This window comes from Vanellus vanellus, assembly GCF_965231255.1.
Source record: "Vanellus vanellus genome assembly, chromosome: 1".
Taxonomy (NCBI): domain Eukaryota; kingdom Metazoa; phylum Chordata; class Aves; order Charadriiformes; family Charadriidae; genus Vanellus; species Vanellus vanellus.
This window is the reverse complement of record NC_138905.1, coordinates 10,910,842-10,937,656: the sequence shown is the minus strand read 5'-3', so window position 1 is coordinate 10,937,656 and position 26,815 is coordinate 10,910,842. Positions and strand designations below refer to the sequence as shown.

General features: G+C 38.7%; 1 protein-coding gene across 1 annotated transcript in view; it reads right to left on the bottom strand.

The window, feature by feature from the left end:
* The window catches only part of PCLO (piccolo presynaptic cytomatrix protein), a gene marked incomplete at both ends in the record, with an annotated part of 381,090 nt that overhangs the window by 94,458 nt on the left and 259,817 nt on the right, over positions 1 to 26,815 (bottom strand). The gene's annotated exons all lie outside the window — the stretch shown is intronic.

The window sequence follows — 26,815 nt, the reverse complement described above, 5'->3', positions numbered from 1 at the left end:
TGCAAGAGATACATACATATATATATATATATATATATATATATATATATATATATAAATATTTGAAGAGCTCCTACTCTGCTTGGGTGGCTGCTCTCAATAAATACATTCTTCAGTCCTCCACCTGGGTGATAAAGCTGTGCTGTTTAACTGAAAGTGGTTCGATATATAACATTTCTATTGATAAAAAAGCATAAAAAACCCAAAATATAAAATATGCAGACAGAATAGGTCTTGGTATTAAGAGTTTCTGACTGTCAACTGGAAGACACAATATATATCTGTTTCCACCCATCTTCCATTATTTTCCACATTTTCTGTCCTCGTCAGATTTATCCCGAAGACATGAGCTGGCTGCATGATTAAAGTTGAAATTGAAAGGAATCTGAAAATTGTCAAAGGATTATAGTTCTCTGAATATGAGTCCCAACATAGTTGCTTCAAATACAGAAATACTAAACAGCCACTGAACATCTCTTGAATTTTATTCCCATCTGCAACACAATGTATGCTATTATAAAATTAATCTTAATCACTTTACATACACTGTTATACTGCAGAGTCTCCTTTTCAGTATACCCAATGTGCCTGAGAAGTGCTAAAACTGTTGTTTGCTGTGTCACTAAGAGTTTTTAATTACTTCCAAAAAATTAGACTACACATGGATAAAAACGATTATTTTTCCATTTTTTAGCATCTCAGAGATGCTCTCCTACTGGAATGTAAAAGGATCTAGACATTACAATATTAGAATAGAGCCTCTGGTTTTGGTTACACCATACTTACGCACACAGATCGCTGGTGTTTATTCTTTGATTCTTCATAGTTTGTATTGTTTATTCTTATGCAAAAGAAACATGTCAGTTTGAGTTGCATTTTTTCACTGGTCCAATGCTCACAGAGGAAAAGAAAATTGTACTCTCCAGGCTAGCAGTTTCAATCAGTACCATGTGAATGTTAGTGTCTTTCTATTTCATAAAAGATTAAAATTCAGAAACATTACTCTGAAACCCCAGAATGTGCTATAAAAGTTAAATGGGCACTCAGAACAAGAGGAAATAATATCAACTTGCAGTCTGACATTCAACACCAAATTATGTTATGGTCTGTGTTCTCCAGTTATTTTTCTTTTATTTCTAAACCTTTCTGATGGTTAAAAATAGATTGATGAAAGTCAATGTGTTAATATCTTTCCCTATACTGCTGGGCATGAATCACCCCAAAACTCATTATTTTTTGTAGACACCTTAACTTCCTCTCCCATTCATCATTCACACCCAGGCTGAATATTTTCCATTATTACAATAATTATTATATAGACAACACTCACAATTCTTAAAAATGGATATGTTGTTCATCAAATAGAAATGATATAACGGACCTGCCTATGCCTCGTGGCTGCTATGCTGTTACTGTGAAAAGGCATTGATAAAAGAACAGCCACAGCAAATCAACCGTGTATTTGGGGTGTGCTTGGCATTTACAGGCAGCTATACACCACACCATTGATTGGTCCAGCTGCGGTCATCAACCCAGTACTATAGACGAATTTAGTGTGCCTTCAGATTTCTATATATATTGGCACATGATTCTGCAGATCACCCTTCAGTTTGAACTATGCTAGGGCAAGAAGTGGTGATCTGGATGTACGTGTATGACCAGAATTGAAGCTCTTGGCAAGTTAAATGAAGATTGGAGTTGCTGTTTATGAAAATAACTATGATATAAATGATAAATTTATTGTGCTTTCACCACTACTCTATCCTCCAACATTGCGTTACATTAGAGTTACAGACAGATGATCAGTTATACTATGCTGAACAAAACGCTGTGGTGCATTGTAATTATTCAGTGTTTCAGAAAAATAACTGTTTTTCAAAACATACTGTTTATGGAAGCTATAGAGCATAGCATATTTACTTTGCTTCCAGTAATGTCGTATGAAAGATTAGAATGATTTTGTCAGAGAGATAAGCTTCCTGTAGAGAGCTCTAATTTAATTGAAAGTCTTAAACATTTCATTATCAGGTTGTGTTCACAAAAATATCCACTTTTAAAAGCAGTTTACTACAACTTCAGGTTGTTTTTGTTTTTTTTTTTTTCAAAAACTTGTAATAATATATATATGGTAGAATGAAAAATTCTGCTTAATTCAAAGTCACATAAAGATTCACCTAAAGATCAGTAAACAATGAGGCTTCAGGAATTTCTCTTTGCTGCCTCCTTCATGAGTGGTAAATGCATAAAAAACATTATTTCCATGGGGGTTTAATGTCAGTTATGAATTTAGACTAGCGTATCCCTGTCTGCATTCCATATTCATCAATATTGCTGTATTTAGAATTCAGTGGGGTTTTTTTCAATCTTAATTTTTGAAGAAAAAAATATTCTCATTTACACAAATGCCATTCTCTTAGTGCGGCATCTATCAGTTACATCTGAGAACGGAGTGATATTTGGTTTTGAAATTTTCTTTTGGAGGGGCAAGAGGGTCATGTCATGAGATGCAAACATACAGTTCTTGAGAACTTACAGTGTGTGTCTGAAGACTCCCTCTCTCTGTATTACTTAGTTTCTAGTCTCCTTAAGAGTACAAATTACTACAGCAAGCATGTCAAAGTCTATATAGAACACTGTTCTGTTGTCAAAACAATTAGACTCTAAGCACAACTCTTAATTTAGATTAAAAGAAAACTGACATAACTTATTAGTGTAAAAATTTCTTTTGTACTTTCAAATAATAATAATAAAAAAGCATTAATGCTCTGTTTTCTGCAGAGGAGGAATGAAATTACCCATACCTCATGCAAGAGGAGACCCATTGGCCACTATAAGATACCCACAGTCTGATCTTCCCTTTAACAAAGCAAATCTCTACCAAGGCCGAGCTCAGCAAAGCGGATCCAAGACAGAACCAGACTCTATGGTCCCAGTAGCGCTGGTGTCTATATGTCGGTGGAGGCCTTAAACATGAAATTCTGTTCTGCCTCCAATCTCTAGGCTTGAGGGGGGAGGGGAGTAATATCAGGCTTCCCATGACAAGCTGTGGGACGACAGGCTGGGGGAGAAAAATCCTTCCCACTGTAAGAGAAGATCAAGTTTGTGACCACCTGAGGAACCTGAACATACAGAAATCTATGGGACTTGATGAGATGCATCCCAGAACCCTGAGGGAATGGCTGATGTAGTTGCCAAGCCACTCTCCATGACGTTGAAAAGTCACGGCAGTCAGGTGAAAACCCTGGTGACTGGAAAAAAGGGAAACATTGCACCCATTTTTAAAAAGAGGTAGAAAGGAAGACCCTGGGAACTACCGACTTGTCAACCTCATCTCTGTGCCTGGGAAGGTCACAGAGCCTCCTAGAAGCTATGCTAAAGCACGCTTTAGTAAAGACTAAGCGCAGCCTGAAACCATAAAGAGATAATGGCAGGAAGATAAAGAACAGGAGTGAGGCCATAAGACTCTGAGATAAGGAAAAAAAAGGTCAGAGTAACCCATCAACATTTTCCAGTGACACACAGAGGTATGGGGTAGAGAAACAAAAGACCACAATCACTATCAGCTTCCAAAAATGTGCAAAAGGTACCTCCAAGACCATCGCATGCTTGTCAACTTAAGAACCCAGAGGATAAGAAAAAGACAACTCAACAGAGAAAGAACACATCCAAAAGAAAAGTTACTCTTAACTGAAGACCCCCAACCTTCTGCCTTTGTTGGGGCTCCTTGAAGAGGCTCTTCTGATACAGACCTGCACTGCCCTGAGGGTCTACCGTTGCTTGATGAAGCCCTGGCTGGTGTCCAGCAATGTCACCATGAAGGGACTAAATTCCAATTCAGAAAATAATTGAATTATTGGGATAATTTAAACACTGAAAACATGCTAGGAATGAGTAAAGGCCTTGGTGATGCATGGGATGGCAATGCTACTTAAGGTCATACACAAAGAAGAACAGAAAGTTTTTGTGACTCACAGTAAGCAAACACCACTGTTTAAGTAAAAAGTCAAGCCTTCTTAATGAGAATGACTGAAGACTTTAAAATACCACTCTGTCGTATAGGATAGAGTGAGATCTTTACTTGATGTGTTCTAATAGGAGTCACTCTGTCAGATAATCATCCTCTATACCCTGGAGGTAATTTTACAATTCTGACACTATGTGATTATTTAAATATAAAGTAGAGTTTACTCACTATTTTTGCATTTGTGAGAGTCATGTAACCTGAAAACTAAGGAAACTGAATACAAACTGCTGGCCAGTGCTATGTAGTTGTCATTTCCTGTATGTATCTATTTTTCAACTGTATATGTATAATCCCCTTTTTAAGAAATGCTTTGAGAAATTATGCCCTTCATAACATATGTAAGGTAAATCCATTATATTATCTTGAAACCAACATGTTCATGTTCTAATTCAAGCTGAGCTAATTTCTTTGATCACGTACTGAGTTTTCAGATAGGCAGATTCATTATCATTGAAGTTATTTAAAAAAAAAATTAAATTTTTTGGCATTGTTTTAGCTGGAAAAAAAAAAGTCATTTTTATCGTTTTTCAAACTAAATATCTTTTCAATTTTAAAGGGATTTTTCAATCCTAAATTTTTAATTTGATGTAACATTTAATTTGAAACTGAAGCATTCTTATCTCCCATTTTTTCAGGAAGAAAAGTTTATTTCATAAGAAATCCAACTTCTATTTTTATGCTAACATAGACGTACACACAGGGGAAGTGGCACAGCCATGCTAAAATATGGTAGTGATGCAGAGTTTGCTACTCATTTTTGTGGGTTTATTTGTTTTTTCTTTTTTTTTCTTTTTTTTTTTTTTTTTCAAAAAAGGGAGGCTGGTTTTGGGGCGATTTTTTTTTTTCTTGTTTCTCACATTTTCCATCATTTCATGCAAATTTTTATCACCAACAACAGTAATTTGGTATCACTAGGAAGTGCTAGGGTAGAACACAGATTTTTAATTACAGTATAAATAGATGTTTGCAAGTTCTTAATGGTATCTTCTGAGATGGAAATAGATGCTCTAATATTTAATCAAATAAATAAATACCACTGCAGAAATTTGACTAGAAGTGCCAGTTAACTAATTTAGGAAAAAATATTTTATGCAACAGCTCCTAAGCAAGAGGTATTGGTTTCTCTACAGGGAATAGTAATCTGTTCACAGAGATTAAGAAACCCTTGATATCCGTAACTGTTATTTATATTACAATAAGCTTTTTTATTATATTATAATAAGCTTTTGGAACTCAAGTCATAGCTTAAGAACTCAATATGAGAAACACCATCCAGGCAAGAATAGAAAAAACAATATGTGAAGACCAAGAAGTAATCAGCTCTATGCCAGATAGGGTAGGAGAGAAGCTACAGGAAAGGAGCAAAGTAATAAAATAGTAACACAAGTATGTTCCTGTTTGACTGTTCCATACTTTCTATTGACATCAAATTCTGATTCAAAAGTTGGATTTACATTACTCCCAAGAGACATAAGGAGCGCTTTTCTGACATGTGGATGAGTTCTTGCCTCATGGAAAAGTTGCAATTTTAATTTCAATAGCAGGTTTCAATAGCAATTTCAGCTGCAGGTTCTTGGAAGGAACTTACATGATAAACGTGTGGTTCTTTTTTATTGGTTTTAATAGAACTAGAAAAACTACTTAGTATTACCATAGGCAAAAAAATAGCTTAAATTGGGAACGTTAGCAGGAGATAGATAATTGGGTGCATGTGTGTGTATGAATACTTGAAATTGAACTTTTGAACTCTCAGGCAGAATTGCTACTTGCTAACTGCAACCAGTATGATCTGGTTTGGAATACTGATAACACCAGGACTAAAGGAAAGTGACCCTTCCTGAGTCCTCCAGTTAATAATGAGAAATGAGACAGAACCGCCAGTTAGCAGACTGATGACGCGGATATGCTTCTACATGTAGAGAGTTTTGATTGAGGAAACCGGGACGCTAGTGGGTCCAGAAAAAAGAGGAGGTGCTTAAAAGGAGGGGTCCCAAAAAGAAGTGGCCTTGGAAAGGAAAGGAGGTCTGGAAAGAAGAAGGTGACGATCCTGGCTGGAGGAGAGGTGTGGGAAGTGGGGAAAACGCTGGAATTCCAGGAGATGGATGGAGATGAGTGCCAGGGGCCACCCAGGGACCATGGAAGGGGATGCCTGAGATGAGCATCTGCGAGCAGTGGCACAGCAGGAGCCAATATGATGTCCTGCCTGACCAACCTAGGCAGAGGGTACTGGAAGGGAAGGTGGGACTTCCTGAATGTGGTGCCGGTCCAGGAGCGAGTAAGCATGGGAACAGGGCAGGGCAAGGACTCTGCTCTGCTTTGGTATCAAACAAAACCCTGTAAGCGGGTCCCCTGCAGGCAGGCATTTGTGGTCTCGAGGTGACAAGTAGAGGGAAACTAAGGATAAACCAGTCAGGACAACGGATCATGGTACATTCGTTGCCTGCTGGATTTAGTAACACAATGTATTTATTTATTTATTTTAAATTTATTTATTTATTTAAAATCATAGAATCATGGAATTGCTGAGGTTGGAAGGGACCTTTAAGATCATCAAGTCCAACCATTAACCTACCCTGACAAAACCACTTCTAAACCATGTCCCCAAGTACCACATCTACCCTTTTTTTAAACACCTCCAGGGATGGCGAATCCACCACATCCCTGGGCAGCCTATTCCAATGTTTAATAACCCTTTCAGTGAAAAAGTGTTTCCTAATATTCAATCTAAACCTCCTCTGACTTAACTTGAACTCATTTCCTCCGTCCTATCACTTGTCACCAGGGAGAAGAGGTCAGCCCCCACCTCTCTACACCCTCCTTTCAGGTAGTTGTAGAGGGTGATAAGGTCTCCCCTCAGCCTCCTCTTCCCCAGGCTAAACAATCCCAGTTCCCTCAGTCGTTCCTCATAAGATTTGTCCTCCAGACCCCTCACCAGCTTTGTTGCCCTTCTCTGGACACACTCCAACACCTCAATGTCCTTCTTGTAGTGAGGGGCCCAAAACTGAACGCAGTACTTGATGATCCCTTCCCTAGTCCTGCTGGCCACACTATTCCTGATACAGGCCAGGATGTTGTTGGCCTTCTTGGCCACCTGGGCACACTGCTGGCTCATATTCAGCCGGCTGTCCACACAGACTCCCAGGTCCTTTTCTGCTGGGCAGCTTTCCAGTCACTCTTCCCCAAGCCTGTAGCTGCATAGGGTTGTGACCCAAGTGCAGGACCCAGCACTTGGCCTTGTTGAACCTCATACCATTGGTCTCGGACCATTGGTCCAGTCTGTGCTGATCCCTCTGCAGAGCCAACCTACCCTCAAGCAGATCAACACGCCCGCCTAGTACAAATACTTGAGATAAAGGCAAATTCAAGCTAGCTTTGGCAAGTATACTGATTACTGAAGCAACAGCTTCTATTTCTTCTCATTATCTACATTAAAACAAATGATCTCTTACCAGCCTGTCCCTCTATACTTGTGTGTTTCTTATGATCACCATTAACACACTGAATTCAGCATGTAAGCATCGGGAAGACAAACAAAACAAGTGCATGATACCACGTTCCTTTACTGATAACTACAGCTCTAGAAACATTATTCATGCCCCTCCAGGGAAAGCAGTTGCCCCAGGGCAGAAGGCGCTGCTACCCCAGGGATGACAACAGCCACAAGAAAGCCCTGCTTGCAGCTGATGACAAGCAAAAGGAGGACAAGGCTGGTAGTTTCAGGGTTCATTTTCAAGTCTCCTGAAGGCACTTTGGAGCTTTTCTGCTGAAGTAATGGAGCACATCAAAACTCACAGGGAATAATACAGCCTACGAGATCTGTTCTAAGACTACTTGGGTCAAAGAATGAGGTGTTGGGCTTGGTGAAACTGTGGTTAGGTAGGGGCAGGGAAGGTGCTGGCAGGACACGTCCCCAGCCTGAGTGCTGTGTGCTAATGTGCCATGCAAGCACCCATCCTGCTGTTTCTGCTGCTGCTGTGCAGCAATCATTGCTGCCTATATAGACAATTTCTTGCCCTGCAGCAACAACAGTAATAAGCCTGTCTATTTTGATGCTTTCACAGTCTCAACCTAGCAACTACATGCTAGCCCTACAACAACCTCTGCCCCTATTTCTTAAAACTTGAGTGTCTTAATTATGCATCAAACCCAAATTTAAACACTGAACTGTAACTGAATTCTCAGCACTGCATCCTCACTTTAGCTTCACTGGGACTGCAATGGCCTATTCTCTTTCAAAAACGTGTCCCAAGTGAGATATCGAGCGTTATTTTTTAAACTACCAAATGTAAGTGTTAAACTGACATTTCAACTCTGTAGACTCAAGCTCAAATGTGTATTATGGGTCAACAAGAACCAAGGAGTTTGATCATTTCACTATTTAATCTTTTAAGATTGCTTTCATTTCACCAAAGCTATTGTACAGGTCAAAATCTTTTTCCCAGGACTGCTATACTAAAATTATTAATGTCAAACAATGTAAGAGAATAAAACAATCAACTCTGCTTCTTTACGTCAAACCACTAAATACTCTTTCCCAGGCAAAAAGAGGAAAAATATTTAACTGAATAAAATATACGTTTTCTTTCATCTAAAGAAAATTTAAGCTAAAAGCTCAAAACTGAGCAATTACATCTGTGAAATATTGTGAATCAGTTATGTAACAATAGGTGTAAACTAGGTAAAAATATATGAAAGCTGTAAAAAATGCCAGCTGAAACTATAAATCCCACAAACATACTGAATACAATAAAAGAGAAAAGCACATGACATTGTATGCTTTAGAGGTGAACGAGTTTGAGCAATTCTCCTCGGGTAAAAAGTATCCAAGGAATTGCTAAATTGCCTATCAACTCATCACCATTTCAAAGGCATTTCTTTATCTTCACCAAAACTAATAATTATTTGCTCTAAAATAACCAACCAGATTTGTCTAATTTGATTTTTTTTTTTTACAGATGATGAACATCGTCTCAAATGTATACAACAAATTTTAAAGAAAATACTCAGAAGCCCAGTCACTTTTCCCAGTTCATTCCAAAGGCTCCGAGGCAATAGAAATATAATTGCCAATTGTATTTCTTCTTTGCTAATTGCCTGGAGGCCTGCAGGACTACTCCTAATCATACTGTATACTTCTTTCTGCACAGGAAAATCAAAAGCACTGAACCCATAATGCATCCTGAAGACCTATAAATGCAAAGTGCGGATGGAAACTTGGTTTCATTCACATATGCACCTCTTCAAAGCATGTGCTTTTACAAATTGAAACTCATCAAACTGAGCATGATTTTACTTGTTCTTCCACTGAATTCAGTGACAATTGAGAACTAGGCATGATTTCCAAATTGCAGTTCTAATACTAACGCTCACATTCTAGCGATGGCTGATGCTACCAAGAGGACAGGCTCAAACAAACAAAAGGAGACGTTGCATCATACTACATATAGTTACTCTGTGGAAGGCAATTATGCATGCAGACAACACCAAGTTCGGTGGGAGTGTTTACCTGTTTGAGGGTAGGAAGGCTCTACAGAGGGACCTGGACAGGCTGGATTCATGGACCGAGGCCAACGGCATGAGGTTCAACAAGGGCAAGTGCAGAGTCCTTCACTTGGGTCACAACAACCCCATGCAGCGCTACAGGCCTGGGGCAGAGTGGCTGGAAAGCTGCCCGGCAGAAAAGGACCTGGGGGTGTTGGTGGACAGCCGGTTGAATACGAGCCAGCAGTGTGCCCAGGTGGCCAACAGCATCCTGGCTTGTATCGGAAATAGTGTGGCCAGCAGGACTAGGGAAGGGATCATCAAGTACTACTCAGCACTGTCGAGGCTGCACCTTGAGTACTGTGTTCAGTTTTGGGCCCCTCACTACAGAAGTGACACTGAGGTGTTGGAGCGTGTCCAGGGAAGGGCAAGGAAGCTGGTGAGGGGTCTGGAGCATGAGTCTTATAAGGAGCAGCTGAGGGAACGGGGGTTGTTTAGTCTGGAGAAAAGGAGGTCAAGAGGAAATGGCCTCAAGTTGCACCAGGGGAGTTTTAGGTCGGTTATGCATAGAAAGTATTATCAAGCATTGGAACAGGCTACCCAGATAAGTGGTTGAATCACCATTCCTGGAGGTATTTAAAAGACATGCAGACGCATCGTTGAGGGACATGGTTTAGTGGTAACTTGGCAGTGTTAGGTAAATGGTTGGACTTGATGATCTTAAAGGTCTCTTCCAACCAAAGCAATACCTATATCACAGATATATATGTTTAATTTACTCTTTCTGGGACATACTAGATGGTTCATCTGATCACGTAGAGATACTTTTACGTTTTTTTTATCTGTTTTGCTTTCTGAAGAAAAGGATATATAATCAGGTCATCACTAACAGCTTCTGCTGGAATAACAATTGTTTGCAGTATTGTTCATTACAGCAGTCATTGTATTGGTGGTGGTGTAGCCCAACTCCTTTTTCTAATGTACTTTGTAAGTGTACACATGCTGATATAAACCCCACGGGCTAAAGAAATACTTTGTTAACATAGTCACAATTTCTACTATGAGAGACAGCTATGTCCATGAAGCTATAGCAGTAAACTTGTTTAAGGATGGTCTAGAATAATCTACCTCCCTTTGGCAAAATAGCTAGCTAAATTTCACCTGTAAACTCACTAGAGCACTTAGGTGCAATGATTTTGTTTCATGTGTTGTTATGTTGTTGAAATTGAGGAAGCTATGTGATGACCCCAGTTCATAAATTTAAAGCCAGCAAACACAGAAATCCTTGTATTACCTGTGGGGCTTAGTAATCTTTGAGTCTAAACAATGCATATTACTTTCCGAGATATATGATTAAGCATACTGAATTAGCAATTTTTAGTGTAAAGTATTAACACATATAGACAGCAGGCCTTTATAGATCCCTTGCAAAAGCATTCCTGTACAGAGTTTTAACACACTTGAAATTCAGGATGCGGGGGTTGTCCATTAGGTGGCACCAAATTTTTCAATATGTATGGAAACTATAGGCAACAGAGAAGCATTTATCTTCTAGTATCTGCCAGGTGCTCTCCCAGCTAGTCTCCATCCAGAGACAGAACCTCTGAGATGGCATTGCAGCCCGTCAGCGTGCATCACTGATGGGTATTCATCCATACCCACTCCCCATCAGGGGAGTGTGTGCTTCAGCCCATGTTTAACTACCCGCTTGTCTGGTGTAAAGCTGTTTTTATCATATCTACCAGTCTGTCTGAATCATATTCAACAAGGGTCACTGTGGCACTTAAAGATATTTTCTGTTCCTTCTTTAGATCTTCACTCTTTCCTAAACAGTGGGAAGTGTTTTTCTTGTCTCATGTTCTCTACAGCTACTCAATCAGAAGAAAGTCCCTACTTTTCAACTAATCAGTCAGCTTCCACTGTGCGAATTGCAGAGCTATTACATTCACTGAGATAGGATGATACTTCTAAGAATACTACAGTGGCCTGTGAATAAGAAGATTGTCTTTTCTTCCGTTAGTATTGTCTAAGACCAAACCTGTTTCTACTTCCCCACTACCACCAGTCATGAAAGTCCTTGCCTAGAATTTTGCTTCCTTTTATCCTTTCTTTCACACACATCTCAGGAACTCTCAGTTCTTTCCAATCAGTCACTTGTGGCCCATTTGGAAAGTATAATCAGTACATGTAATACAAAACTTTGCTTTATTTAGACATAAGTCACTGCTTATTTCTATTTAGCAGTCCCCAAACTGTATGAGCAGCAAATGCACGAATGATATGGATTGATTCCACTTCACCCACACTATGACAACTAATTTAGCAAGCTCAGTGCTCACACAGTGATGAACATCGCCTGGAATGACTCATTTCCTTTTACTCTGTCATCTTAAAGGTTAATTTCATGGGGTTCTGTTCAGCACATTATCTAGTAACTAAGAAATAATCAAACCTTCTATTCTTTGAGGTGACTGGTCAGCACTACTAAATGGCACTGTCATTGCACTTGGGCAGGTAAATGGTACTCATCTTTCCCACGCAAATAGATTTAATGATGAATGTGAACGACGTACACGGGAGTTTGCTTTTCACCACGTTGCTTTCCACACAGTTCTAGTGGAAAGTTCTAGTTCTAGTTCACAGTTCTAGTTCCCTTTGCTTTAGCAGTGACAAGATCACCCTTATGTTTTCTTTACCTTGTGCCTGCCATAATGGAGCTAATGTGCAGCCTAACCCTCCGACACAGGACCGTCCCAATTTATAGTGCACTTGCAATCTGGTCTGTACATTATTAGCAAACTTCATCACTAAAAATGCAAAGTATTTCCTTAATATCAGAAGGCTGACACTTTTTTCACACTTTTTTCATTGAGATCTTATTATTCCTTAAACTGTTGAAATCCAATTCAAGACATAAATGAAAGTGTAGGGTTATTCTGCACGTTTTATCTTGGACTAACAGTGCGCGCATCCAAAGAGTAAGGATTAATGTGTTATAAACATACAAATAAGCTACTTCTGAATTTTCAAATGTCCGTCACATAGGAACAGAAAATGAACAATCCCGTTTGTGAAAGTCCATGTTAAGATACAAAATGTAAAGAAAATTCAGCTGGAATGGGCATCACGGTCCTATAACGACTGGAGTGTTTTATAGTTTAATTGGAAAGAATTTTTAAAAAAACCTACTGTTTCATTACTAGGAGGTTTGGGGAATAACAGGGACGTGTGCAATAATGCCAAGGAAAAAAACAGTACAATGAGATCCTCAAGCAAGAAAAAGTAACTGTGCTGAACTCCTGCAATTCCTATTCCTGTCAACGGGGGGAGAAACTGCTCAGCACCTCTGACTTTTCCTTGGCACTTTGCAACATAGATTCCTAGGAAAACAGCAGATAAGAACTTATGAAGAGTTTTGACTTGAGCTGTTGAAGAGGAAAATCACTGCACAGAAGTGTATGCCCAAGAGCAAAGGCTGCAGAATCACAAGTCTTGATTTAATTGTATGTCACATGGCAGTACTTAATGAGAGATGCCAGTGTCACAGTATTCGCTTCCGGACTTTCTCAAAATTTATGAATTTTTGCTTCACAATAAAGTTTTACTAAAGTCTTATTAAAGTGTTAAGGTTCCTAAAATCTTAACGGAAATTACCTCGGTTTTATAAAATACAAATATATATATAAAAGTGTAGCATATTTTGAATATTTGCCCAATATCAAATTTAAATCTATAGATAACACACTTTGACCTTGTTACCCTGTACAGAGCCCTCAGAATTAGTCCTGTGGATGCCCTAGAATATAAAAAAAATGTTTTCAGACCATTTCTTTTGATTTACTTTAACATAACTGACACCCAAACCTTCTTACCACGAACACTTAGTGTGCGTCCTATGTGTGGTATGTCTCTTACATTGCCATTTCTTAGGCTAATAATGCACAAAGAAGAGAGTAGTGAGCAAATAATTTTCATGTAATTGACGTTGGGAAAGATGGCAGCCAAAATAAAAGTATACAACCGTTATGAGAAAAACCTCACCAGTATCCATAGAAAAAAAAAAAAAACAAACAAAAAAACCCCAGGAAATTTTACTGTTGAACAACATAAAACCAGACTTCACAGTGTCAATTTTTGCCACTATCAGATTCAGGGGACTACCTGCTACTTATTGGGAATGACATTACAACAGTCTTTATAGCTATAAATCATGAAGGGATTTTGTGCCTCTGAGAAAGCCACAGCCACAATCAGCATGGAAAATAACAACTCGCTGTTTTATTAGGTTATACCTCCAGTGAACATTTTAATGTATTTGTTGCCCTGTTCAAGTCTCAGGCATTTGCTACATTATAGGGCATTCTGTTTCATGAGAATTATTAATCTTAGCCTGCAACTGTGCCGCTCAGTACAAATGGAAATAGAGTTCAGATCAACTATAATTCAGCTAAGACATGTCAATTGGCAATGTTTTGTTTGTTTTACATGCAAGATGCATATTTGGAGAAGGTAAGGTTGTTATGGCATCACTTGGAAAAAATAGGAGACATAACTTGTTCACTTTTTTACCCAACACATAAATTACTGTACCTGTACTATCTGTCACGCTAACTGAAAGCTATGGAATAACTTGCAGGAAATTTAACACAGGTATACTTGGAAATATGCAAGAATTTGGACCTTAATAACATTATTCGAAAGCTTTTGAATCTGTTGGTGTGATTATACTTTTAATGAAGACCATATTAGCTTTTAGACTTTCAAGATACGCAAGTTATCTGTTCACGCTTTTCTACAAGTACTATGGAGAAAAGTATTAAAAAATGTTTAGACAGCGTTGAAATTAATATTGTGTCATGAATAATCAATGGTGATTCAAATTCTGCACTAAGGTTTTCAAATGAGGATCCAAAGTCTTTCATGGTATTTGCCCAGGACCTGGCTGCAGAATTTTCTTCTGTGTCCTCACATCAAACGCTGAGTACAACAGGAACCCCTCTCACAGGAGAGCAACATACCGGTTAAAGGCAAGCTGACAGTCAGTGAAGAACAATTAAACATTAAACTATTTCATTTTGATTATTTGCTTTATTTATTATGCATAAATTTTATTAAGACTGGAATGTAAGTCTACATATTGCATTATTTCTAAAGTGTCCATAAACACCACTAGCGTAATGTAATGATCCAGATTTTATCTTTCTTTCCCACTCCCTGCTACTGGCACATTTAACTGATCATATGCACATGTAACCACAATGAATTTAAAAAGGGTGCTCCTTTACTGGAAAAGGTACAACCGAGGGTCTAGATACTGTATTTTTATCTCTCAGGTTGACTTGACCAGCATATGCCAGTGGGGATCTGGCCTCACAATAGCAGTTGCAAAATTGTGCACAAAGAAAGATGGGACTTATTATAACTGAAAACTGCTGGTTTACAAATCCTTTTCAAGGCAGTAAAAATCAAGACAAAAAAGTAGAAATTTCCTAGAAAGTGCCTGAACTATCACACTAAATAATTGCTTAGGGTTTATCGTTTGGAAGACAGACACGTTGCAACATAGAAAGCAAGATCCAATTTAAAATAAAATGCTCCCAACTGCCCATTGTTTAATGGAATTTAATAGTAAGCATCTCTGTTTCAAACACAGCTCTTCTTAGAAGCAGAAGTTCCTGAGAAACTGAAAATCAACTGTGTTGGGAAAGGCCCAGAATCAAGGTTTCCTATTGCCTTGGCAGGTACCAAACCACTACGTTTTCACAGAAAAGCAGTCAGGATCAGAGACACCATACATGTGATGACTTGGAAATATTCTTAAAATCTACATGTTTCAAATGCAGTGTGAACTACTACACATACACCGTGTCCTTTTGGAGAGTGAAGCGGAGCTCAGGCCCTGGAGAACTTCGTTGCTATCTGCCCACGCCTGCCAGACACCAAGATCAGCAGTCTGAAATCTTTTTGCCTTCTGTTTTTTTTTTTTACATTTATATCCTAGTTTGCTTCTGCTGTTACACCCAAGAAGAGGAAATGTCAGTACAAGTCGACCTAAAAATTCTCATTCTACCATGTACTGTTTGTGAAATCTGATCTCCAATATCCAAAGTAAATACCTCTATGATAAGATTATTACTATCTTACCAAGTGCAAAGCCTTGTATTTTGTAATCGGTTAGTGCTCTACCTTCACGTCCAACCAAATCGAGACTAATTCCATTTTTCCAGAAATGATAAGATTAAAGTACCTAACAAAAACAGTTTGAAAAGTTACCTAGAACATATTAATGTACCTATAAGGTAATTTCAGGAGTTTTCAAATGGACCATAAAACCCAAAGTACTTGATAGAATTCTGCTTGTTGCTGTATTTAGAAAGACATCAAACAGTTTTACGTTGATTTTGGATCTGATGAAAAATAATACAGATTTCAATGAGTTCTGGCTAAAATATTTTAGGATCTGTATAGGGAAAAAGCATAGCATATCTTCTTATTTTTCAGGCAATATTTCAGGCAACATTTTTTTTTTTTAATTAGAAACAGTTCAAAGTTGGAAAAGGTCTGTTATCAGTTACTTGTACCAAGGTTTAAATAAAATCAAGAGAGCCATTCTGATTCTGTTTTAATAGTTTTTTAAAAACTTTTTTGTTTTGTTGTGTGGGACAAAAATAAGATTTGATACTCAGTTTTTGCTTGATGAAATGATTTCAAGCTTTAGTTACTAATAATATAAATAAATTGCAATTCAGTATCTACATTTTCAGTTACATTTAGGTTCTATTATTACATTACAAGTATAGTTTAAGTGGGTTTTTTTCAGCCTCTTCATACGAAAATGTGAATTAATTATCTAATTTTACATGGTAAGCCTCAAATATGTACTGCAGTCAAAATGAGAAATCTGGATAAAGAGTAATAATTTTTAATCATCATTTTGCTTTGTTTTCTGTCAAAGGATATAATCACCTGGTCCTTTAATCTCAGAGAAACCTAAAGATTCCCATATGATATTTTCCCAGCCATACCTTATGGATGATCTAATTAGGATTTGGAATAGAACATTTCAAGAAATTTGACATAAAGTCCTTATGTAGTTTTTTGAGAGTGCTCATAGGATTTTTCTCTCTTTAAGGTGAATTCTAAAACATTTTCTGTATTAATTTTCATAATATTCCTATTTTGTAATGTACTATATTGCAAAACCAATTGCAGAAATTTATTTTTTTGTTCTTCAGGTTCCTTTACTCTTTCAATTGAATAAGAAAATCCTCTGAAAACACTTGATATCAGATATTTCAGAAGTTGTTTAGAAAGCATTGGAAAATTCTGGAATAACTTGATTACACAATTTTTTTTTTTCCTGAGTATCATAGAATCACAGAATCATAGAATGGTTTAGGTTGGAAGGGACCTTAAAGATCATCTCGTTCCAACCCCCCTGCTATGGGCAGCGACACCTCCCCCCAGTCCAGGTTGCTCCAAGCCCCATCCAGCCTGGCCTTGAACACCTCCAGGGATGGGGCAGCCACAGCTTCTCTGGGCAACCTGTGCCAGTGTCTCACCACTCTCAGAGTGAAAAATTTCTTCCTGATATCTAATCTAAATCTACTCTCTTTCAATTTGAAACCTTTCCCCCTTGTCCTACCAGTACACGCCCTTGTAAAAAGTCCCTCCAGAGATTGGTTAATTTAAGTAATTTAGGCAATATCTTGTTTTTATCTATTCCCTCTCTGTGTGTTATGCAATACCTCTAGAAAACACAGGCTTTATCAATGTGACCACATCACTTTTAAAAACACTGAAGTGAAGCTCTGTGACCGAGAATTCCAAATTTGTGTCCACGCCTTACATATTGACACGATCAAAGTCCATCTAAAAGGCGGATAACATTCTACTCTGAGACAGCCCACTTTCGGTACTCCTTCTTTCTTCACAGTAAACTGATAATAATGAATAACGTTCCTTATAGCCTTGGAAGAATCAAATATGCCTACACCTATCTAGAAAATACTTTGAAATACCAAGCGATTGCAGAAAGTCTGCTTGCTGCAGTACCTAGTTTCATGGGCAGGAAAATGAGGTGTTTGTAAGCCTCTGCTTCTGGGAAGCGTGTCTTGCAAACAGTTAACACGCTGCCTCCAGGATATTCAGTGAAAGCGGTTATTTGTTCATCTGCTTTATTTGTATACCTGACTTGCAGCAGAACAAAGCCTGACTGGGGACAATGCACATTGGGCCTGGAATCTATATAATAATATATATAATATAATCTATATAATGCTATACTTTACATTAATACAGCGCTCCATGGCGCGGCAAGACTGGCCTAACATTCCTGGAAAACCAGATTTCAGGAATGGGATTCAAGGTTAAAATTGCTATGTGTAGATGCAAAATGTTTTTAATGCACTTTTTGGGAACCCAGAGCAGGGAAATTTGTCCATAAGGACACAGTTATATTTAACCCGTGCTTCAAGATGACCCTCACTTTGATTTCACTGGATTTTTTTCACCACCAAAATGACATCAAACTGGTAGTCTGCTAGGTAGTCTGCGAGTTTTCAGCCCGCAATAGTCTGCACAATAGGAAACGGAATTACGGTATTTTTAGCTTCCCAGTTCACTGGGAAGTCACTATCAAACAACACAGCTCAGTGGTTATGAAAAAAGACTTTTTCATGCCATGAAAAGATTCTTCTTATTCCGGTGCCCACGTATGTGAGCCCAAATACACATCATTCCTTAAAAACAACAAACAAAAAATTCTCGGTTTTGTTTTACAAGATGTGCTCCAGCATGCTTAATGTAGGCACATAGCATCTAAATTTTAAGTGGTTAGTGAGCCAGTTCACCTAAAAGAAATACCTAAGTTCCCTCTGCAGCCAATGGAGACAGGAGGGTGCTTTTGATGCCTTCCACCGGTAAGACAAATTGGCTTCAGTTTAGGTACTGAAGGATTTACGCGTGTCTGGTTTCTTTGTAAATCTGCTACACAGAAGCCTGTCCTTGAAAACAGAAGTCAAGAAGCAGAGCAATACAGGAACATATTTTCGATGCTTCAAGTTGAAATTCAACTCCCTTTTAGCACCCACAGCCGGCAATTGCTATGCAAAGGGGCAGACACAGCTTCTGTGTGTCTCCCTGCTTTTGTTTTTTGCCTCTGTATCAGGTATAACGTGGTCTAGAGAATACATCTCCTTGTCTATCTCTTACAGCCCCAGACAGACTGCCTCTGTTTGACTACAGCTGTAGCTGTATCCCTAAAACCATCTCTGTGGTTCACCTCTGAGCCCACAGAACTGTCTCTGCGCTCTGTATTTTTCCCTCCTGTGTGGGCCAAACGAGAAAAGTCACAGCCTTGTCACCCCCGCCAGTTTGTACTGGGAATACAGAAATACAATTGCATCTTCTTACAAACCTGCATCAATTTGATTTTAATAGTGTTATACTGTAAAGTAATCAATACCCGGCCTGCAACCGTGTCTCTGATGTAAGAATGGACGGATCATATTAAAAATAATGCAAGAAGGAATTAAACTCTTTTGTGGAGTCAAATGAATCTTACTTGTACTCACAGTCTCAGAATATAGCCAGAACTGTCCAAGAAGAGCGAAAGGGAAGACCGGGACCACACGGACAAGTGCCAATATCAGAGGCAGAAAATCAAAGCCCCCATGACCTGTATGATCCCAGAGGAGACCAGAGAGTTGTATGGTCTCAGTGGGAGCTGAGAGGAAAGCTCTGGGAGAAGCCTGATGACAGTGCTGCCTACTGCAGTTGCTGCTGTGTTCAGAGAAACGGGGCTTCAGACACATCTCCGGAAGCAATGATGACTCTTTCCAAGAAGCACCTGGATCTCCTTCCTAACAGGAACTATCCATCAAGGTCCTGAATACTAACAGCTGTCAAAAGCAGCGTGCCTGATAGTTGCATGGCTCCACATAAGTACTTTAGGAGTCCCTTCTAATATGATCTTAGTGGAATGTTACCGAAAGCTCATTATAGCACCGGTGACATTTTTATCAGTGTTCTTCCACAACTTGTGTTATAAACCATCCGATGAACACTTTTTGCCTGACCCTTGTGGTTGTTCCCCACTTCATTTCCCCTGGAATGTCTAGTGACTATGTCTGCATCTACTCTCTGCTTGAAGCATCCAGGTTATTTTGCTCGTCTCTATGAATTAGACTTACCTATTTAAGACTAAACAGAAACTCCTTAAAGAGGTATTTTGATGCAATTATTTATTTTTTATTAAAAATCCGACTTCCTGGTGTAATTTGTATGACAGGGCTTTTCCAGCAAAATTGATTTTCAGCAACAATTAGTTGTTCATGGTATTTTCAGAGTTCTTGATCATAAAGAAGGTATAATCTATACTAGCTTATGTGGCACATAACAGGGCTAAATGCAGGAGTGAAAAATCTGTAACTCTTGTTATGCAAGAGCCCAGATCTTTGCTGGTCCTAATATGAATTAATATAATGCTTCTTTCTCATAGCTTTAAAAAAAAATTATAACTACCCTGTAATTTTTCTCTTATCTTCCACTTTAGATTACATTAAAAAGATCCTGAAATCTCAGTCTATATATCTGCTCAACTACTTCTAGGACCCAAGTTACCTCTAATAACATTTTTCAGTGTTGAATTTTATGGCAGGAAAATTAAATATAGAGTAATTACAGTGCTAGGCAGAAACATTACAAATTCATAGTATCTGCTCTATCTCATTAAACCAGATATTCCTGGTATACAAGAAGTCTTCTAATGAAGTATCCTTGCAAAATCCCGGTTGTATCATACTGCCACTATAGGATTAAACTAAATCTCCATAAACTAGATGCCCTATACTGCGAAGCAAGGAAAAGTATCATTTTCTAAGTGTATTTCAACTGCCTTAAACAGATTTAGTAAAGTTGTAGAGACCTCTCAGAGCTTTCCGTGTCAAACGTTCACACCGCAAGCCTGTCTTCTCCTGTTTCCTTCGGTAAGCCCCACACAAGTGCTAAACCAATTCTCATTCCTTCTGCCGATCCTGGTTTCCTTCTCACATCTCAGCGAATGGCCAAACTGAACTCTCAGTACCACTCACCTCCAACCGTATTAAGAACAGGACCGAGACCACTATCAGTGGGATTGCATATGAAATGGCTAAAGCGGTGTGAGAAAGCTTCCTTCCTTCCGTGCTCCATTCTGACAGATACAAGGTTAATGGTAACATGTAGTGATGACACGACACATGATGACACTGGGGTGTCCACTCTACTACATTTCTAAATATTTTAAAGTCATTTTCTTATATGCTGAATGCCCACAGCCACACTTAGCAAGAACGGCACAGCACATTTATTAATTATTACTTGTTTGAAAGAAGTACAAGGCAGAACAAAATACATGGGTGAGAGGAGCACAACTACGCAAGTGAAGATTTACAGCTGATAGGGGGCATTTAGGGGTTTGCTTAGATTAAGTCCTTTCTAAAGAGCTTTAGGGCAAAGCTTTCAACCAAGCCATGGCACTGCCTGTTATTTTGTGCACACTTTCTTGGATAAAGTCAGTTTCTGCTGGGACAGATAAACCTGAGCCTGTAGCCCAGGGGATATGTTGAGAGCAAGCTCTCCTCTCTCCTAACCCCACAGAAAAAGTACGGACAGGACAATATATCACTAAGACTAATGCTCAGAGAACAGGATAAAGTTAATTCTTTGTTTCCTCCAATGTGGTAATAAATTAAAGCAGTCAAACGGCAAAATGGAAGTAGAGGATGGGAAGACCATTTCTGTTCATTTAAGGCTTGATCCAAAGTTTTTTGAGAATTTGTCCTTCCCTTCTTGTGTTCCTTTTAATTTCTTTTCATCATTTTCCAGCTTCATCATACTATCTACTTTCTGCCAGGAGTGTAATTACCAGAAAGACTCAAGAAGGGATACTGGCTCTTCACTATCCCTAGCTTCATGGGGACTGGAAAATCTCTTTTCACTGTGATGCCCCGATCAATGTGTCTAATTTTAGCTGGCTAAAAAGCAAGCAGCACTCACTACAGTCTTTTAAAACTCAGGAAGATCTGGTGTCTGTTGCACTTCCCACCAACAGATGACCAAGATCAGTCAGTGTTACACCTGAGCCCATCTATAACTCAGGGATAAGAGGGAAGTGTGGCAGGAGGAGCAGGGGGAAGGATATAGTCACTTACTGCTTCTGTTCTGGTTTTCCAACTATTTAGGTGCCCATGACCATTCCACTTTCCAAGCAACATCCAAAGCATGTCTATGATATGACAAGAGAGAGTTTTGATAAGACAGACAGCCATTACAGATGCCATTGCCTTTGCAAAAGACCTTCTGAAACTGGGTCTGGTCTTGTTATTTAGCACTTGCTGCTACCCAAACTGGCCCACAAGTGCTTCAAACAAGCTGCAGAAAAACTGTTCTTAACACTTTCTTTCTGCTCCTTTCACGGGCTGGTCAATAATCCAGATGCATGCCCCCCTGTTCTGAGAGGACTAAAATCATGTGTTTCCAATGCCAGTAAATAATACGCTTTAAGATGATAAGGACATAAAAACTTGAAAAGTTGTGTTGGAAAACTTATGATCTGAAAACCCATGAAGGGAATGGCTTCCTGTGAAAACACATAAAGGGAACGGAACATGGGGCATAGCTGAGGTGAAACAACTTCTGGAAGTTTGCTAGTTGGCACTTTCACCTGGAGGAGTAAGAAAGCTGCTTGTATTCAAAGATGTTATTGCCCGAACTTAGGAAATACTTCGCAGATTAAATAGTGATGCTAATATTCCAACAGCTTCTATCCAACATTGCTTATGCCCAGATTCATATTACATACACTATACAACCAAAGTATAGTTGTATTGTCTCCCCAGATTGGTCATCTCCTCTCCAGTCTGCTCATTAGCTTTATTTACATTCCCCTCAGAGGAAGCATTGTAGGTACTATAAATACTCAAGCTATTTTTCTCCAGGTAATGCAGACTGCATGTCCAGTAAATAACAAAAAGCTGTGGTAATGACACTTGGACCTATACAGATGAGGGTCCCAGTGAGCCCTGGGTTTTCCCTCCCTGTCTTCAAAGAAATCTCTCAGTGTATTCTTCTATTGTGAAGCATGAGGCCAGGGGATGCTTCAAGCGGGCTAGTTCAGAAGGCAAAGTCTACACCATGGGCGAGAGCTGTAGAGCATTCTGGTTAAGGCAGACTTCTGAAAGGGCTTCCTGGGTCTGCCTCCTTCAGAGAACTGAAGGTGGGGAGCCTTGCTGCTCTCTGAAGTCTATGGGGGTAAACCAAACAGGTCTTTGTTCCTTTTTCCTACCACATTTTGGTTTGGGTGGAAAAGGTTTCCCACTGGTCTGGATGTGTCCCTCTTTTGCCAGTCACAGCATGATGTTTTGGTACACACTGTTCATCTCATATGTCTGGTGTGGAAAGCTGTACGGGGGCAAGCAGGGAACAACATGTTTCTTCACATATTGGCTTAGTATCTGTGAGGAAGCGTTCTCTTTGACACCATGGCCATGGTCCATGGCTTCAAGAGATCACAAACTGTGCCATCTCATGACAGTCCAAGGCGAGGCTCTTAGTTTCAATCTGAGGAATGATTCTAATATTTTGTCAGTCTCATATTAGGGCATTAGAGAGAGAGGGAGCGAGCCGTGAACCAAAGGTCTTCTTACAAAAGGAAGTGGTGACACTTGGATATGTAAGAATATGTAAGATTTTCTATACAAGAAGGAAAAGAGTGAATAAATAGGGATAAAAGGAATGTGGAGACTTCAGCTTTATTTCTGGAAGGCATCGTAAAGTTCTGAGACTGAAGAGTTTTCCAAAGATGAAAGAGAGCTCTGACATTCACAATAAAGACCCACTCATTCAAAATACTGTCCTGAGGAGAACCGTCCATGAGGCCTGGAGAACTTCCAGCACAAATAAAGGCAACCAACCAATTTGGAAAACTGACCATCTGCATCTTAGCAGTTGATTCCAAGTCTGAAAGACACTGAGTGCATTGAAGAACTCACCGTCAATCTTCAGACTTTGATGCTGAAGACACTGGATGTGCTTTTACCTACTCTTGGTATCTGCCATCAGGCTGCAGGTGGCTCTTCTTGGAGGACCTTCATGGTCTTTTGAGGAGCAATGTCTCTTGCATCCTAAGGGGAGTAGTTATTCATCTAGATCAAAACAAGTGCCTAAGGATTGGACTGAGGGGCAGGGCACCATTAACTACCACAGCACTCTCAAACAGCAATGCGTTTTCTCTTCTCTGACCTACTTAACAGCTTTAACAGGGTGGCATTATCTTTCATTGTCTGTATGTACATCAGGTGTTTTTTCTTATAATATTATTGGAGCAGCTTCAGGATGGGGAAGCTTAAAATATCTCTGTACGATGAATATTTTTATTAAATTAGAAAATGCAAATTTCAACTGAATTGAATCGAATAGCATGTCTCTGCTATAGTATGGACTGTTTATATACTAAAATTCTACAATGAAGGTCTGTGACTCATAAAATAGGTGGCATCCTTCTATTTTATCCTAGAAATGTTACATTGTTATATTTGCTATAAAATAGAAACTGGGGGTGTTCTTTCAGTATTTTTAATAATAAGTTTTTGTCTTCCTTATATATGATTTTCCTATTTCTAAGTTTGGGAAGATATTATTTAAATGAGACATACATATTAAAAATAAACATGCACCCAAAAAGCCTCAGACAAGTTAACAAAAATCTGGACAGCATCACGGTTGCTGTTGAGTGGAGTGTCAGCAAAGGCAGTGAGATCACCATCAGTTTTTAGGCCATGAAGGTTCCCCAGAATTGCCAGGAGACTGGAAAGACAGGGAACCTGTTCATCCCGGTGAATGTCAGCATTGGAACACAGTACACCTGGCTGATCGAATGCTTGGAACAAAGACAACCGCGGTTCACCGGCTCCCAGGATCTCCAGTCAGCCTGCTGAACTGGTTCAATGAGAAAACCTGAACGCTGAGGGCATCCAACAAATTTGTAACAGCTGGTAACACACATCAATATTTTATTTCTTCTCTTTACTCTGGGTCCTTCTGTTTCTGAAAAATACTGTCAGTATAAAACACCATTCACCCAGTAGATATACCAGGTGGAATATAACTGAACTGTTTCTGTCAACACGAGAGGGAGCACAGACACATCTATCAAATTGACACAGTCCCTGCACTTGATGAGCTCAGTAGAATGAGTCTTCCACCTCCAGTTTTTGTAATGCCAATGAGTGATGAATCAGAGATATTTCTGACATCTGAAAGCAATTCAAGGTGAGAGAACCAAGATGACTGGTATTTGCTAGTCAGAACTATAAATAAACTTTTCAGCACTAAGACTCCTCCAAAGCTACTTAAATAGGCTAAAATTTTATGGATTGCTACTCCCTAAGGAAAGGAATGCTATCTGTATTTTAAAACGTGTCATTTCTTCATAGATGCAGTCATGCAGACAGCAGGTAGAACTTTGCCTTCCTTCATAACCACTTTAAACCTACCCTTGTTCCTTACGCTATTGATAGGAATTTCAGACCTCACCCAGTGTTTTCTGTTTTTAGAATTAGAGGAAAAATTTCAGTTGGTGGGATTTTTTGCAGTGAACCATCTTCTTAGAAAGGCTAATGAGTCAAGATATTAGCTTGTAATGGCCTTAGTATATGTTTAGTTGATGACTAGGTGTATACTCTAATTTGAAGTCGCCTAACATTTCAGCAGAAAAAGGAACTCATGATTACTATAAAAATTATTAAGATGTCATTGTCATTCACAGATAATGACATATAAAGTTTTCTGTATGTGATGCGAGAGGCAGCAAATAACTTCAAAAAGAAATGAGGACTAGCCTCTATTTTCAGACACACCAATACCAGCGATATTGGTAACATTACTAGTTTGGCTGTATCTACACAGATCAATGTGAGAATGATTGAAGACCTCAATGGATTTTAGCACTTCTGAAGAGTAGAGATTAAATTCGCACCAGCTATATTTCCACTAAAAAAACAAAACAAAACTAACAGTGAAGTGGACAAATATTCTTTGTTGATCTATGATAGCCATCTGAAGTAACATAAAAAGTAAACTAGATATAAAGGCAAGATTTCAAAGGTAAATGACAGTAAGGAGGAGTATTTGTCTCGTATGCTATAGTAACGGTACCTTCTGCAGAAAGGATTTTTTCTCTCTGACAGAACATTTAACACATCCATAGTAAAACATATTCTGGGACATTGTGTGGACAACTTCTACAGATTAAGTATAGCAATTTTAGTGGAGTTGATTTATACCAACGTACCCAAGTCTAGGAAACTTTTATAAAGTTCAGCTCAGAAATATGATTGATCATATGATGGGAGAACGAAACAAAAGAATATTTTTACTGTCTTGTTCATCCTTCTATAAAATATGAATAAACTTTCAAAATACATGATATAAACAGACAGAAAAGCAAACTGGCATGTCTGAACTTCTCCTGTAGTTATTATCAATCCAAGATGTTCTTGATCACTGCTAAATATACCTATATGGTGAGTGAAGAACTTTAAACCTAAATTCCCAGAAAGGTTCCTGACAAGAGAAACCAAAAGACTGGAGATAATTACACACAGTAACTGCTCATCTTCTTTCTTGAAATGTCTAGTCTCATGGAAAAAAACACATTCTTCTCTTTACCTGTTTGGTACTGAAACAATGTGTGCATGATCTAGCACAGCTATGAAAGATCTACTCTTTTGTATGGAAGGAGACAAAACAAACACTCACTTCAAAACACAAAAAAATAAGGTTGATCCCTTCATCATTTGTGTGCAATAAATAACACTATTCTATCATTTGATGAGTCAGACACTACCCATTAAATATAAAGGGAAGAATCAACTCTATAGGGAAAAAAAGATATTTTTGTTGATGATACATTATTTCTTCACTTCAACTTTAAATTGAAATTGACATCAGTGTATGTGCACCTTTTAAATATTGGCAAAGAAACCACTGGGGATGTAAAAAGCAGCAGGGTGAATGCAGGTGACACTGTTTTGTAACACTCACAACATATTTAAACTTTTATTTGTGAATACATTCTTTAATCAATTTACTCAGCTTTTCTATCTACAAAGTACTTTTGATTTAAGTATGACTTTTGTTGCATGTTTGCTCTTCAGAAAATTTATATGACTTGAATTCTGCCTGGGAGAACTACTCTTCCTGATTATCTTCTTTCTTTTTAATTTTTTTTTTTTCTGGATATCTGCTTTTATTAGAGAAATAAAAATA